The sequence below is a fragment of the Megascapheus bottae genome, chromosome 6 (assembly GCF_031878675.1).
Source record: "Megascapheus bottae isolate mThoBot1 chromosome 6, mThoBot2.hap1, whole genome shotgun sequence".
Taxonomy (NCBI): domain Eukaryota; kingdom Metazoa; phylum Chordata; class Mammalia; order Rodentia; family Geomyidae; genus Megascapheus; species Megascapheus bottae.
In genome coordinates, this window is record NC_143514.1 from 17,019,554 (window position 1) to 17,035,914 (window position 16,361).

Here is a 16,361-nt window from a genome sequence, read left to right on the forward strand (position 1 = left end):
AGCCTAGTGTTGATGCCAAGAAAGTGCTGAGGGTTGAAAATGGGAACGCTGTGGAGCTCCTGTCGAGGAAGGCAGAGACCAGAGGTCAAAAGCAATAGAACCAGAGAGTTATAGGATATGTACAATTTGCTTTGACCATATCTCACTAAATAATTTTTTTGTAAAGCTTAATTAATATTGTACAAATAAATATTTAGGAACAGGGAAATGTTAATAATTCTCAACTTTCTAGATTTCATATACATTTTATTTTTTTCCCATCCTGGGGCTTGAACTTGGGTTCTTGGGCTTTCTCAAGGCTATCGCTCTACCACTTAAGCCGCAGCACTACTTCCACCTTTTTCTGTGTATGAGATAGTGACGAATCAAACCCACAGCTTCGTGCATGCTGGGCAAGCACTCTACCACTAGGCAACACTGCCAGACCCTAGAGTTCATATACTTGTATGTAAATATTCATGTGATTTTTTTTTACCCACTCATGTTACACAGAAAATAAGTTTTTTTTCAGATAAAGATACATATACTAAGTATAAGAAGAATCAATATATGTGCATATGTCTTAACTAAAAGCAATATAAAAATGTATGATATGCTTCTGCAAAAAAAAATTCCATCACTAATGTTTTCAACACATTGCTACTACAGATTACATTTGTCCTCTCTCTTTCCCTCTCTCTCCCCCACCTGTCCTTTCCTCTCTTCTCTCACCCATCCAGTCCCATAATGTCTGGAGCTTGCACTCAGACTGACTTTGTACTCAAGGCTGGTGATCTACCACTTGAGTAACATCTCCACTTCTAGCTATTTGGTGGTTAAGTAGAGCTAAAAGTCTCATGGACTTTTTTTTTTAACCTGAGCTCTATTCAAATGACAACTTTCAGATCTGAATCTCCTAAGTAGCTAGGGTAACGGGTATGAACCACCAGAATTCATTTCCAGTACCATAACTTTAAATACTGGAACGTCATTGGCTGATGACTCCCAGATTCATACAGAACAGCTATCCTGATGTCCCCACCATATTTTAGATTCATGTCTACAATTGCTTAATTATCATCTCTAGTAGAATGTAATAGGTCTCTCAAATCAAGCATCACCAAACTCTAAGCACAAATTAATATATTTTATAAATTTTAATCATATATGCAATTGCAGATATATAACCCTATACTATATATGTATGTATTCTAAACAGTATATTTCTATTTTGCCTGTACAATTTTTCAAATTGTGTTGATTTACTTATGACCATATTTTCTTTTCTAATAGCACCTATTACCTCTTGAAATTATTTATTCATTTCTTTCATATTGACTCAAGAAAAATCTATATTTTGTATAGGATGGAGTCTTTATACTCATGAATTAATACATTAATGAATAATATTAAATTTTGGTTTGTTTACTGGTATTTGCTTGATTTTTTGTATGTGTGTATGCTGGTGCAAGGACTTGAACTCTGGGCTTGGACACTGTCCCTGAATTCCATTTTTCTCAAGTCTAGTGCTCTACCACCTGAGCCACACTGCTACTTCTGTTTTCTTATTCTTAGTCAATGGTGTTCCTTTGTGTTTGCTATCTTCAATTTTTATAACTTCTGGCTGTGTGAAATGTTCCTGCAATTCACTTGCAGGCTAGTGATCTGTGAGACCCTGTTGGCTGCTAACATTATTCACCTAGATTTTATTAATCATATTTTCATGGCTTGTATGTGTAAACCCGCTGTTTTATTTTCTTTACTAGGAGGTTGAGCATCCATCCTTATATTCACTAACCATTTGCATTTGCTTTACTATTAATTTATTGCTTCTTTATTTTCCTATATTGATTATAGGCCTATTAGTTAGAAGCCCATTGATAATTAAGTGTATTCTATTGTGAATGCTAGTACACCTTCATTAAATTTTAAGTTTTTTCCTTATTAAGTTTTTGCCACTCTGAACTTCTGTTTTTATTAATCCAAATCTGATGATCTTGTTTGTTATTGTTGCAGTTTCTTGTCTAAATAATTAATAAGGCTGTTCATAATCCAGTGTTAGATAACTCCACCCAAATTATCTTCTACTTTCATTACTTAATTTTTAATATAGACATGCTAAATTGTTTGCACAGATATGTTAAAATGATTTTAAGGAATTATTCTTTTATCAATGTAGAACTAAAAATCCCATTTAATGAATCCTATCCTATTTTACTTTTAGCATAAAAAAGATTAGAAACAGGTAAAATGGGAGATGGAGGAAATGTTACCAAAAAGTTGTTGGAAAATAGCAATAGGAACTTTTTCAAAGGATATAAAGAAGAAAAATCTGAAGTCAGAAAGAGACTTCATGAGGGGTGGACCCAAACAGTAGTAGCAGGCGGTAGAAGAAATAAGAAATGTTCTCAAAGAATCTCTCTCTCGGAAAGAAACCCACACAATCCACTGTTCTGGTTTATCTGCTCCAGTCTTCTGGGCCTTGCATGGTCCTTCAGTGAGTTGTATGATTCTATAACAGAAGGGCATATTGCTTATTCATGGTTACATCCTTCCATTTGATTGTTCTTAATTCTGTTAACATTTTCTGTTTCTTTGTGTTCCTCACCAGAGAAAAATGAGTGTTTCTGTAACTTTAGTCAGACTTCCTGACTGAGTCAGCTTCTGACAATGTAACAAATAACTGAAAGAGTCAACTTGCAAAGAGAAAAGATTCCTTTCAACTCACAAAGAAGTAGGACTCCCAGTTCATATTAGTTAGTCCCATTGCTTTGCATGAGGTCATCACTGTGGGACAAGAATGGAACAGAGCAAAACGCCAAGAATCAAACAAAAGAAAGAGGAAGGAACTGAGGATCAACTATCTTCAATTATGCCCCCCCCCAAAAAATCACCCAAACACCCACACTAGATCTTACTTTGTTAGAGTTACACTAATGGCCTTTGTAACACAGGAACCTTTGAGGCCTGGTTAAGAGCCAAATTATAGCACTAGCTTAACATATTACTTAAGGCCTTAGGTGAACTTGACATACAGATAATAATAACTTCTATTGGTAAGAGGAAATCAAACAATTATGTACCAAGGAAAAGATGGTATATTTTTAATTGAACAGTCATGTTAAGTCTTACAAAGTATCTACCTACAGAACAGAATTCAACACATTATTGTTCTTCAGAAAAACCTTAGGCAATTCACAAGAAGTTTTATTTAGAAGAAACTCATCCCAAACTGTAATGCATGTGGAGTTTTGAAAGAAGGTGTTAAAATTGCTTCAGTGTAGTGTGTTGTGGCACATCATATGTGATCTATATGTAAGATACGTGACATTATAATGTGCAATTACTTTCAAAAACTTTAAAACAAAGTGTCTTTAAATGTTTCCCTTGATACATATAACCTAAAAGTCACTTTATGTCAGAAAAGTTAGGTGCTATTTTAACTGGATCTTGGCAGAAAAAAAATGCATTACATCTATTTTTAAAGAATGTTTTAAAGAATGGCAAGCTGTGGCCTGATGTAATTTTAAAATAACCAAGTTATAAACCCCTGAAAATTGGAGTTTATAATGGAAATACTGACAGACACTTACCTTTTAAAAGAACCAATGTACTGTCATAATAGCCTTTGCTGCTGTTGCCTCTAACCATGTAGAAACTAGTCCAGGCCGTTAGATGAGGGATTTCAAATAGGAAGCTGGTATAATTCTTGCTGAAACAATTCCCTAGTTTTCTAAATTTTCAGAAAAAAAATCATTTGTGTTTTTTGTTTGTTTTAATTTTTATTTATTTTTAGGGAGGTCCTGTCTGGGGCTTGAACACAGGGCCTTGGTCCTATGCTTTAACTCCTTCAATCAATGCTGGTGCTCTACCACTTGAACCACAAAGCTCCACTTTCATCATTTTGCTGGTTAATTAAACCTAAGAGTTGCACAGACTTCCCTGCCCAGGCTATCTTCGAACTGTGACCCTCAGCCCCCTGAGCAGCTATGGTTACAGCTAGAAAAATTCATTTCCACCAGTTCCATGGTGTAATGGTTAGCACTCTGGACTCTGAAAAATTCATTTCCTCATTTGAAAATTCATTCTCCCTTACAGGTTATTATGAGAAAATCCTTTTTCTTCTACTACATAATCTCCATCAGTTGTCACATGTTCTTTTGGTTCTGGCTTTTCCTCTGTCTTCTCCTCAAAGCCATGCCTCCTTCATATCCGATCCAGTCCAAACATCAATGGCTTTGCTACCAAAACATACTTTCAAATTATTGATGCCCATTCATTATATTCATAATGCTTTAGACCTTCCCATCTTAACAGCAATCTGTTCACATAAGTCATATCATTAACCTTTTATAGGTAAGAATACTGAGACACAGCTAGAAAAACGTGATGATTTCCTTTAGTAACAACCTTTTTCAACTCATTCCGTGTCTACATTAGTTCAATAATTTCTTTCCATGCGATTGAAGTGAAATTCCCTAGGATGAATCAAGTATGTAAGCAGGGTTTTTTGGGGTCCATTTTTGTGGGGCTATAACAAAAAAAGTCTGAAGCTTGGTGATTTGTAAGAAAAAGAGGCTTATTGAGTTCAGAGCTCTGAAGATGCAAATGCATCATGTTAACATCCAATTCACACCTGGACTGTGGGGCTTCATTACAACAGGACACATGGAGTCACGGTGGGCGTGATCCTGGGGGAGAGCTTGTGGTGAGACAGGAAACCGAAGGCTGGAGCCAATCCACCTGGCTCATTTGATAACATGGAAATTAACCAAATTTTTGAGATCAGCATCCATACCTACCAAGAGTGAAGCGCTTATCATCTTCTCCTTCATTTGGGTTCTGTATTTTAAAGGTTCTGTTACTCAAAACTTCCATACTTGAGGCCAATATTCCTTTACATGAAACTTGGGGAGACACAATCAAACCATATCCAAACTGTAAAGCGCACATACACATACACTTTGCTATGGTTAGAGATAACCAGTAGAGATAAGAGATAAGACAATTCCCTTGTCCTTGCGGGAAAATATTCTCCTGCGATTAGGTAACAGGAGGAGAGGAGGGAAGGAAAAAAGAATGAGTAAAGAGGGAGGAAGAAGACAGAGAGAAGTAACAAAGATATAGTAAAGAGGACACACACATTTTATAATAAGTATCTAGAAAAAAATGATAAAGAATGAGATAACACATAAAATTTACTCAGAAAAAAAGCCAGGAATGGAGCAATGGCTCAAGTGGTAAAGCACTAGCCTTAAGCTAAAGAAGCTCAGGGACAGCCCCCAGGTTATGAGATCAAGCCCCAGGACAGGGTTCCCGATATACTATTTCTTTCTCTCTTCCTTTCCATTTTCTTAAGGGATGCTTTGTTTCCAATGAGACCTCTTTTTCCCAAAAAGCTGTTAGAGCCCCGGAAAGCTGAGCTGTGAGACTGAGAAGGATTGGGAAGATGCAACGCCTCCTCCCAAAAGGCGCTCAGGACCTTGTAAATTTGTTGAAAACGTCAATCAGTCTGGGCTTGATGGAAATTTGGATTTCTATCCTGACTCATTTCACACTAAACTTTCTGGGAACTTGGGGATAGACAAAAATCTATGCAAACTGTAAGTCATTTCCTGCTTACACCTGCTTCTTACGATGAAGAAGTTATTTGTCACTTGAGCAAGAATATACCACATAATTGGTGCTGGTGGCTTCAAGGATATTATGACCTTGCTTTCGGTGTGTAGGACGCTGTACCCAGTCAAATGTAAAATGGATCCAGGGTACCTGAAGCTGGTGGAAGGCTTCAGATCCCTGGTTCCCCAAACCTCATTTCCACAGTGCACATTGTTCATTACTGCCTTGTCTCTGGTCTCACCAGATTGCATCAAAAAGCTATCTAAGAAAAACAATAATGACATACACAAATATGGTCACCATCCAGAGGAAACATAGTATACAGGCTTGAGATACTTTAAAAGTTACAGGAATTGGGGGCTAGGAGTTTGGCCCTGTGGTGGAGTGCTTTCCTAACATGCACGAAGACCCAGGTTTGATTCCTTGGTACCAAATATATAGGAAAAGCTGGAAGTGGTTCTGTGGCTCAAGTGTAGAGCTCTAGCCTTGAGAAAGCACAAGAACAACACACAGGCCCTGAGTTCAAGCCCCAGGATTGGCAAAAATAAAGGAATTACAGGAATTGTTACAGGATGTGGTAAAGGATAACAAGAGAATCAGTTTCTTAATTTTTGAGTGAATAGATAATACACATTTATTTCACAGAAGAGGTTTGACAAGGAATTGAGAACATAATTTCAGTCATGAAGCCCTATATTCATTTTTGATTGATACTATGATGCAATGTCACAGACCAACAAAATGTTATTATCTGGTATTTTTGAAGGCTAGATGGTCAAAAATCTACCCCACTAAAGTTAGTTTGTCAGAAGAGTGATGCTGTAAGGAGAATTTGTTTCTTAACTGTCTGTAACTTTTAAAAGCTATTCTAACTCATTAACTCTTTTATTTTTTATCTTAAGAAGTTAGACAAAGGGTTGCAATTCATTTTGTAGCCCTTGCTTGCACACCATATCTTCTTTTTCTCTCACTTCCATGTTCATCTCCAACTTTAATCCTCTGTCATCAAAGGATTTCTATCATTACAATGAACCTACCAAGATAATTAAAATAACCTCATCTTGAAGTCCTTTAGTTAATCACACCTGCAAAGTCATTTTTACCATGGGAAGGAACATTCACAAATTTTAAAAATTAAGACAAAATCACCTTTGTAACATTTCAGGGTATATGCGTCTGAAATCTTGGAAAAGAGTTCTAAATAGAAATAAGTTGAGAGGTCTGAAGCTAGAATAACGAAACTTTAAAAGTCATTGACATACAGGTTATGCTAGAAATCAACTAATGGTTGACAAAGTGAAATCTCACATCTTGAGAATAACCATCTGAGATCATTTGAGATCAAAGTGCTTAGATAGTGAGGCAAATCCCACATCTGGAAAACCAAGAGAACAAACCATTCAAGTCATATGGTCTACAGTATTTGTCATTGTGAGTTAAAGTTCAAGGCCTAGAGCCATCAAAAATAAAAATATCCATGTGCCAATGGCTAATACCTGTTATCCTAGCAACTCAGGAGACTGAGATCTGAAGCTCACAACTTGAAGCCAGCCCAGGCAGAAATGTCTGTGTGACTCCAATCTACAATTAAGGAGACAAAAGCCAGATATTCTGGTGTAGCTCAAATGATAGAGCTCTAGCCCAGAATGGAAAAATTCAGGGGAAAATGCTCAGGCCCAGAGTTCAAGCAGCAGGACTAGAACAACAACAACAACAACAACAATAACAACTAATACTATGAAAAATATGTTAGTAATTTTGTCAAGGATAGTTCCTATCTAATTGTAAAGGGTGAAGAATGGATGGAACCCAGTGAATATGGCTTAATAGAAAGAAAAAAAGATGGGCAATGAAAGGGAAAAGAAAAAGGATAATAAAAGAGTTTCACAACCCCAGAGGAAATCTTAGATAGGAGAAAACCACTTACCTGGAAGAGGAGGAGGAAAAGTAGTAAAGGCACCAGAGGAGGCTAGCAGGTTACTGTGAGGCCCTTAGGAAGGATGTCCCAATTCTCTTAGTAATGAAAGTTGCGAGCAGAGTTAGGACAGCAATCCACATGAAAAGTTGGAGAATTGTTTCACAAGAGAGATGCCAACACACTGCAAAAGGACCAATCTGATTCTGTCAAGAGGTGGGAGGGGAAACCAGAAAGGAGGGGAGGGAAGAGGACAGGAGGGGAAAAGAGAACAGATATGAAGGGGAGGGAGGAAAGTGGGAGAGGAGAAAAGGGGAAGGCAGGATTTGGAAGGGGTGGAAGGAAACCTGTTATTAATAAACAACTTATTTTGGAGTGATGTTAAATTATGGTCAGATATCATGAGCTAACTGAAGAAGAAAGTATTTCTCTTTCACGATGATGCCATAGGTGTGACAGTTTGGCTGCTTAAAATTCACCATGCAGTAAAGACTTAGCTGTTCATATTTTTAAATGAATTGCCGAGTAAAATCAAAAGAATATAAAAAGTCGACCAGCTCTGCAGTCATTGATCAAATGTTTGGCCCTAGACATGGACAGGAAGTATAAGCCAGAGCCCATAAAAGAGCTGTTTTCCCCCAATTAAACAGAGAAGTGATTGATTCTTGATTTTTGATGAGACACTATTTCCCCCATTCTATTCTTCATGGCAAGCAGATAATACCCTGAGGTCTGATAGCTCAAGACAGTCTAGATTCACATTCTTTTTGGACAACACAAACATCAGAAGGCCAAAAATAGTTTGCCTCTGGATTGCAATTCTTCACTAAAATCTTGAAGGTTTAAGATGTAGGATGTAAGCAACAGTAATAAAGAGTTGGTAAACTTGATTTTGATGATTATAAACTTTGGGAGTATCTTTTAATGCTAGAATTGAAACCAACAGAATGACTGTGTATACTAGAGAGAGTATGATTTTCTATCTCTTCCTTTTGAAAAAGAAGGGAGAAATATAAATTATCTTAGGAAAAAATAGCCTTACTGGGAAAGCAAAATAGAATGCTTTATTAAAATGCAAAGCAAGGAGCTGATGGCTCACACCTGTAATCTTAGCTACTCAGGAGGCTGGGCTCTGATAATCCTGTTTCAAAGCTAGCCCAGACAGGAAAATCATATTAAGTGAAGTAAGCCAGACTCAAACAAACATAGGCTCAATGGTTTCCCTCATTTGTAATAATTAATAGACATCTAGGATGCTCCTAGTAGAGAATCACAATAGCTCAAAAGCTATGTACATAGGTCATACAAGATGAGACTAAACAAAATGAACTCTAGGATAGGGAAACAAGAGGTTTATCTATGTAACTGTTGTTCTTAATGTACTATGTGAAGTTACTTATTTTCTCTTTTTTCCCCTTGTGGTTTATGTCATGTGGTTACTGTATCTGACTTTGTTACCTGGTATATTGTATATATGTTTATTTGTTTCTTTGAAATAGAGAAGGGAAGGGTGAAAACAAGACGGTTGGGAGGGTTGGGGGGAGGGTAAAGGGACAAAATCATAAGAAGGGGTATCAAAGCATGAGAAATAATGCACCCATTACCTGACAAATGTAACAGTAACACCTTAACAATTTAAAATACAATTTTAAAAATTGTAAAAAAAATTAAAGCTTCAAAAAGAAAGAGTTGGATTCATGCTCGTAATCCCAGCTACTCAGGAGACAAATAGTTTAAGACTAATAGTGGCAAGAAGTAAGTCCTCACCAAAATCAATAGCTCCAGACACTCAACTCTTGACTGAGAAAGCAGGAGCCTCGCCATTCAGCCTGGCCTGGGCTGAAGACTCTGAAAAAATAATTAAAACAACCACAGAAAGCAGGGGATGTGGTTCAATGGATAGAATGCCTTTCTTGTGAGGCTAGAGGCCTTGAATTCAAACCCCACTGCCATAAACAAACAAACAAATGTTCAAAGCAGTTCTGTCCCTAAGTGCATCACTTGGCTTTGATTTACAGTTTAGTTTACAAGGTCTATTCAAGAAGTCATTGTTTTCAAAAAAAAAAAATGACGGATCTTGCCCTGTGCTGGTGACTTACACATACAATCCTAGCAACTCAGGAGAATAAGATCTGAGAACCAAGGTTTAAACTCAATTCAGACAGGAAAGTCCCTGAGACTCTAATCTCCAATTAAACACAAAAAGCTGAAAGTGGAGGGATAGCTCAAGCGGTAACCTGCTATCGTTGAGGAAATAAGCTCAGAGAGAGCACCCTGAGTTCCAACTCCCAGACCTGCACACTCACATGGGCGGACACACACACACACACACACACACACACACACACACGAGCGCACGTGCACGTGCACAAATGGACAGATCACTGCTCACATTGATACACTGATAGTGGTTGACTGCAAGTTGTCTTGCTATTTTCTGTTGTTGATGACTTTTTTGCTTGAGTTTGTTTCCAATTGTGATCTTCTAGATCTCACAGAATAGCTAGGATTACAGGCAGAATCCACTGGTGCCTGGCTATTATTGTTTTAACTTCTCACTAATCTTTTCCATATGTGCTGAAAAGTTTTTTTTTGGGGGGGGGTGGTTGTGGGACTTGGACTCTGAGACTGGGCCCTGTCCCTGAGCTCTTCAGCTCAAGTCTAGCACTCTACCACTTAAACCACTTCTGGTTTTCTGGTGGTTGATTGGAGATAAGAGTCTCAAGGACTTTCATGCCCTGGGCTGGCTTTGCACTGCAGTACTCAGATCTCAGCTTCCAGAGTAGCTAGGATTACAGGCGTGAGCCTCTAGCACCTGCCAAATATTTTCTCCTTAAATTCAGGCAGCTTCACATTCAGAGTTAAGAATCTGAAGATTCCCCTTAAAATATGGCAATTTTGTTGCTGTTCAGCATTTGAATTATCTGGCCTTGCTAGTGTAGAATTGGACTGATAGCATCCAGGTAGAACTAAACAGCAGGCATCTTTGCAGGCCAGGCCTTTTTTATAAGCTATAGACTATATTTCAACACGAGAATGACATTTTCTCTTCCATAGAAATTGCTTCTCTGGTATCTGCTATTGCAAGAAAATGTCTGAGAACAATCGAACAATTTTTTGCTTCTTTTTTTTCCTTCAAAGAACTTGCTTCTTTTCCTTGAATGTTGAACAAAATTTTTCATTGTCACGCATTCATATTGAATACTAAATCCCATAATGTGTAATTATTATTGAAAAGATTTTTTGATCCTTGCCTTCCAAATTCCTTCCAAAATGGGAAATTACCCAGAATTTCCCAGACTTTCTTACTTTGTCTTATATGATTGAATTGCCCATATAAAAATGATTCAATTTAGATTTTAATGTTGGGTGTAGCGATTTGCACCTGTATTCCATTCTACTTGGGATGTAATGGTAATTAAATCAGGATCTGGACTGGGTGAGAACACAAGATTCTGTCTGAAGAAAAAACTAAAATAGCAAAGAAGGCTGGGAACATATAAGTCAAGTGGTAGAGCAATTGCTACTGATCATGAAGCCATGAAATCAATCCCCAATACAAAATTAATTAATAAATTATAGAGTATTTACTTTGAATTTTGTTCAGTTTTTTTTACGGTTCCTAAAGATATTCCAGCAAACTCATGATACAGAATTGAAAATATTATCTTGTTTCAGCTCATCTGCCCATTTTGGTAGACTGGAGCATGAGTTGAAGGAACCAAGTTTCTGACTTCTTCATTTTTCTTGGAAAAATCCTTACTATTGTTCATATGTTTGGTATTCCTATGCCATGAAATATGTGGTTCATTAAGTATATTAATATATGAGTATTTTTATTAAAAGGATCCGTGTGTGTGTGTGCCTGTATTGGGCCTTGAACTCAGGGCCTATGCTCTCACTTGGATTTTACCCTTAATGCTTTCATTCTGTCACTTAGGCCACAGCTGCATTTCTAGCTTTTTGCTTGCTAGTTGGCAGTAAGAGCTCCAGAGACTTAGCTGAAGCTGGCTGCCACTCCTCAGACCTCAGATCTTTGATTGCAGCCTGCTAAGTATCGAGGATTATAGGCATGAGCTACCAGCACCCAGAAAACAGAGCTTTCTTCTATCCTTAAGAAATCCCCATTTAAAGACTAGTATAGGGCTGGGAATGTAGGTTAGTGGTAGAGTGCTTACCTAGCATGCATGAAGCCCTGGGTTGGATTTCTCAACGCCACATAAACAGAAAAAGCTGGAAGTGGTGCTGTGGCTCAAGTGGCAGAGTGTTAGCCTTGAGCCAAGAACCTCAGGGACAGTGCCACACCCCATGAGACTAATTGCTTAAGGAGTTTGTACATGTTTGGAGTTGAGGTGGATGGGCTTCATTGTTATCAACTTAAACGTGTATGCCATCTCTTTCTCTCTTAGCTTAGCAACCAGCAAATCAGTTGTTTTTAATCTTATCTTCATTCCAGACATTCTGTTCATACAAGGAAGTTGTGGGTGCAGGTTGGGATTGTTGGAGAAGAGGGTCCACCCTTTGGTGATCCATCTGTGTGTTTTCTGTGCATATGAATTGCCTGGAAGTACAGCTATCGTAAGCCAGCATTACCACAACATGTTACAGGAAGTGCATATGCTGGGCAAAAACTGGCCAGTAAGACATATTGATGAATATTTATTACTGACAGCTTTTACTCAGGCATGCATTTGCAGAAACCAGTCGATTCTTTTTTTTTTAAATCACAAATCTGTGTAGAACACAGTGTACATTTGCTCTAAGCCCAGAGAAAGTATGAACAGAATATGCCTGTGGATGTTGACCTGGTGTTCACAGGTAACATCTGGAGAATTTAAATGCATGTGTTAAAACAAGTATATAGATACATAATTTCTTGGAAAGCATTTGATGAGATTCCTATAATGTTCCCTTTTTAAAATGTTTGCTTTGTGTTTCTGGTTCATTTTTTTTCTAAAAATACAGAAAAATAATTTTTTCTCTTAGAAATATTTAGCTAGTATTTATCTATAATTTATATATTTTTCAGTCTGTTTTCAGTTTGGAGAATGAGTAACTCCACAGTAAGAAAGTGTTTGCTAACCACTTAATACTTTTCGTATACTGGCACGAACTTGAGAAGTCCTAAATTCAATCCATCAGCCTGAATATACTCAGGGATATCAGTCCTGGGGCTTGAACTCAGGGCCTGAGCACTGTCCTTGGGCTTTCTCAAGGCTAGAGCTCTACAACTTGAGCCAGAGCACCACTTCTGTATATGTAGTATGGAGGGATTGAACCTGGCCTTTGCATGCTAGCCAAACACTCTACCACTAGGCCAAACTCCCATCCCAACTCAGGGATACTTAATGCCAAAACTTTTCCCCCCTTCTATGAAATTAAATGACCTCCCAACTAAATAATAGTAAAATTATTTAGACTAAAATAAAATTGTTTAGACTACATAACTTTTTAGATTAAATTATCTAGATTAAAATAAAATAATTTTTATTCTCCATAGAAACATTCCTTGCACTCTTTGCAAAAATAAAATCTTACTATGAAAAGTTCCCTATTTGTATTTATACCACTCTTTTTACTGGGGAAGTAATCAGTTCTCTTTCAAGTTCTTCCAAACAGAATCCTCCTTTCAAAACAATTTCCTGAGGTGAATCTGCCCACTGTGGTTCCAGATGAGGACTTCTCTAGGTTTCTTTTGTCTTTTTGTGCATGTCTGTCTATGTTACAAAGCCTCATGCAAAGAGGGAGTGAGGGTGAAAGATTGCTGTCACAAACTATCATTGGCTGGAGGTGGTGACACACACCTGTAATCCTACCAACTCAGGAAGCAGAGACAGGAGGACCTTTAATCTCAGGCTATTCCAGGCACAGTTACTGAGATCCTCGCTCAAAACCGATATGAAACCAAAGGATCTGAATTTGTCTCAGGTGGCAGAGTACTTTCCCAGCATGCTTAAAGGCACTGGATTCAAGGAGGGGAAGAGAGTGGAGGGAAAAATGTCAGCCTTGCTGACTTTCAGAGTGAAAAATAGATGTGGATGCATGAACAGGAAGATTTTCATCACGTAATAGGGCCCCTGGATGCCATTGTGAGATGCTCTTGTGTGACTAAAGTGGATGTCAGACAGATGAAGATACAATAATGGGAGCTTCTTTAGTATCTTATCCAGAGGTTCCGCATCGTATTATGTGTCAAGTTCTTTCTTCTTGAAGATGTTACTGGAACTAGTTCTGAAACATGAGTCTTCTCATTTCCCATAACACAAACTCATTCCTCATCTGCAAAGGTGTCTCGAGATTAGTTTAGTCCTGTGAAGACTGCCTCTATCAGAATCAAAATCCAAATACGGCTATCTCCTTTTTGTGTTTTTCTTTTTATGAGGGGGGTGGTGTTCAGAAGTGGGGCTTGAACTCTAGGCCTGGGCACTGCCCCTGAGCTCTTCAGCTCAAGGATACTGCTCTACCACTTGAGCCACAGCACTTCTAGTTTTGGGGTGATTAATTGGAGATAAGAGTCTATGGACTTTTGTGCCCAGGGCTGTCTTTGAACCATGATCATCAGATTTCAGGCTCCTATGTAGCTAGGTTATAGGTGTGAGCCACCAGTACCCAGCTACATTTTTTTGGCGAGGGGGTTGTTGTTTTAAAATGTTTGTTTTTATTATAATAAAAGTGATGTACAGAGAGGTTACCATAAGTCATGTAACTAAGTACATTTCTTTTTGAGCAATGTCACCCCTTTCCTTATTTTCTTCCAGTTTATCCCTCCTTCCCTCTACCTACAAACTGTAGAGTTCATTTCCAACCCAGCATCTAGTGATTACCACTGCTACATTTGTCCAGCCAGTGTCCCTGCACTCCTGTGCCCTTCCTTCCCTCCAAATGACAGATAAGCATATAAGACAAAAATGAAAGGAAATAAAAACAAAGAAAAAAAACACTCGTTTCCATTTCCTGGAATTTACATCAATTTCTTTCTAACAGGCATTCATAAAGGCCTGAAATAATTACACCTGAAAATGCAGGCTTACCTGAAACAGTCTCAGAAGGAGTGAACACTATCTAGTTTGAGAATCATTGATTTAGTCATAGGAATTGTTCAGTTTTCTTAAAAGTACTTACTATAAAACTTGTATATAAATGTCTGTAGTACTTACAAATTACTGGAGAAATACGTTGTTGCAACCAGAAAATAGTCCATCTTAGAAATCTCACTGCTGGATGGAATGTTTGCTGTGTAGACCAAAACCAGTAAGGGAATGACATTACAAAAACAGTACAGTAGTAATCTATGTGGACAAAGGGAACACACACACACACACACACACACACACACACACACACACACACTATACCATATGACAACAAGAACCATGACTCTTTACGTTTAAGTCCCTAGTGGAGATTTATACTTCGTCCTCTTCTGTAAAATAAACTTGAGAAAAAAGTGGGTTTCTTTAATTACTTATCAGCCTATTTTCCCAGACTATTAAAATTCTAGTCAGAAGCTTACTTATTGTAATGTTAATAATTGTTTATGTGTTTGGCAGCTCTTTTCCAGGAGGATGATTCCAGAATGATTTTAACAATTTAAGTTTGCAAAGGAGTTGTCAGCAGATTGTCTATTTTTTCTCAGTATTTTGAATAAATGCTGAGTATTACAGTCTAGAAAATGACGAGTTTTTCACAATAATAGCTTTTCATTTGGATTATGAGTCTTGACACTCAGAGTCTCAAGCCTCCTATTTCCAAGGATGCTGTCATGAACCATGTGGAATTTTAAAAACATTTGTAAAGGAAGGCATCCTAGAATTGATCCAATCGAATGGATACACAATACACATGTTACAATTTAAAACAAATTGCATAAAGTGCATATATACTTTTAGTATTTTCAATCATTCAAATAACATTCAGAAATGTTGGTTTGCTAGTTTATAGTCAACGTGCAGAACAAGAATGATATTTGACATTATGGAAGCATCACAATAGGCATGAAAACTAAAGGTCTGAAAACTATTGCCATTGGATTTTTGTGGATCCTGTTCATTAAGGACACAGAAGTACAATATACACCAATTAATTGAAAGTATCATTCCTTTGTATTCTGTGTAGAAAGTATTCAGGACTACTTTAGGTCATACGGATTGAAAATTAAGTAACAGCCACTAACTTGGTTGGGTTACTTCTAATTCAGACTTTAAAACAGAAAAAAAACCTTTAGTTTCCAAAATCAACCATAGTCCATCCACTTATTTTTCTACAATGCCATCTACTCCCCCCGCCTCCCATCCCAAGTCAATCAGAAATTACTTGCCATTTCTCCAGATGTGGCCGTGGGAATGTCTGCCATGAATATCAACTTCAGCCATATACAAAAACTGCTCTCACTACCTATGCTCTTACCTACAGCCAGCATGCCAGTACAAATGGGGAAAACAATCCTTCAGCTTGCTGAACAATTCACCTGCTTTGCCTAATAAAATATTTAGGATGATTTCAGGTAGCTGTTGAACATTTCTACTAATCATCATTGGAACAGAGTAGCAAGAATTAAGAAGTTACTCTTCTGTCACATCTACCCCCTCCAAACTGTAAGAATTAACATTTTAATAGGCCAATAAGCCATATATTGGCTCTCCTCATATTTCTGGACTCACAGAACTCCTATAACACATGTTGCCAAATTGCTAATGTAGAATGGCTCTGAAAGAGTCTGTCTTGTCCAAGGTCACAAAACTCAGCTAAAGATCTGGTACTGAGAAGCTCAACTCTGTGTGAGACTACAACCCTGGAAATGTCTGAGATGGGGTGGGTGAGTCAAGATCACAGTGAGCTACTATGGAAC

At 37.7% G+C, this 16,361-nt stretch overlaps 1 long non-coding RNA gene across 1 annotated transcript; it reads right to left on the reverse strand.

The window, feature by feature from the left end:
* LOC150061420 (uncharacterized) lies at positions 1 to 16,311 on the reverse strand. Its single transcript, XR_016535823.1, has 3 exons — positions 15,831 to 16,311; positions 14,671 to 14,746; positions 1 to 59 (listed from the first exon to the last, which is right to left on the reverse strand). It is a non-coding gene; the product is annotated as an uncharacterized LOC150061420 (long non-coding RNA).
* Positions 16,312 to 16,361: the final 50 nt, after the last annotated feature.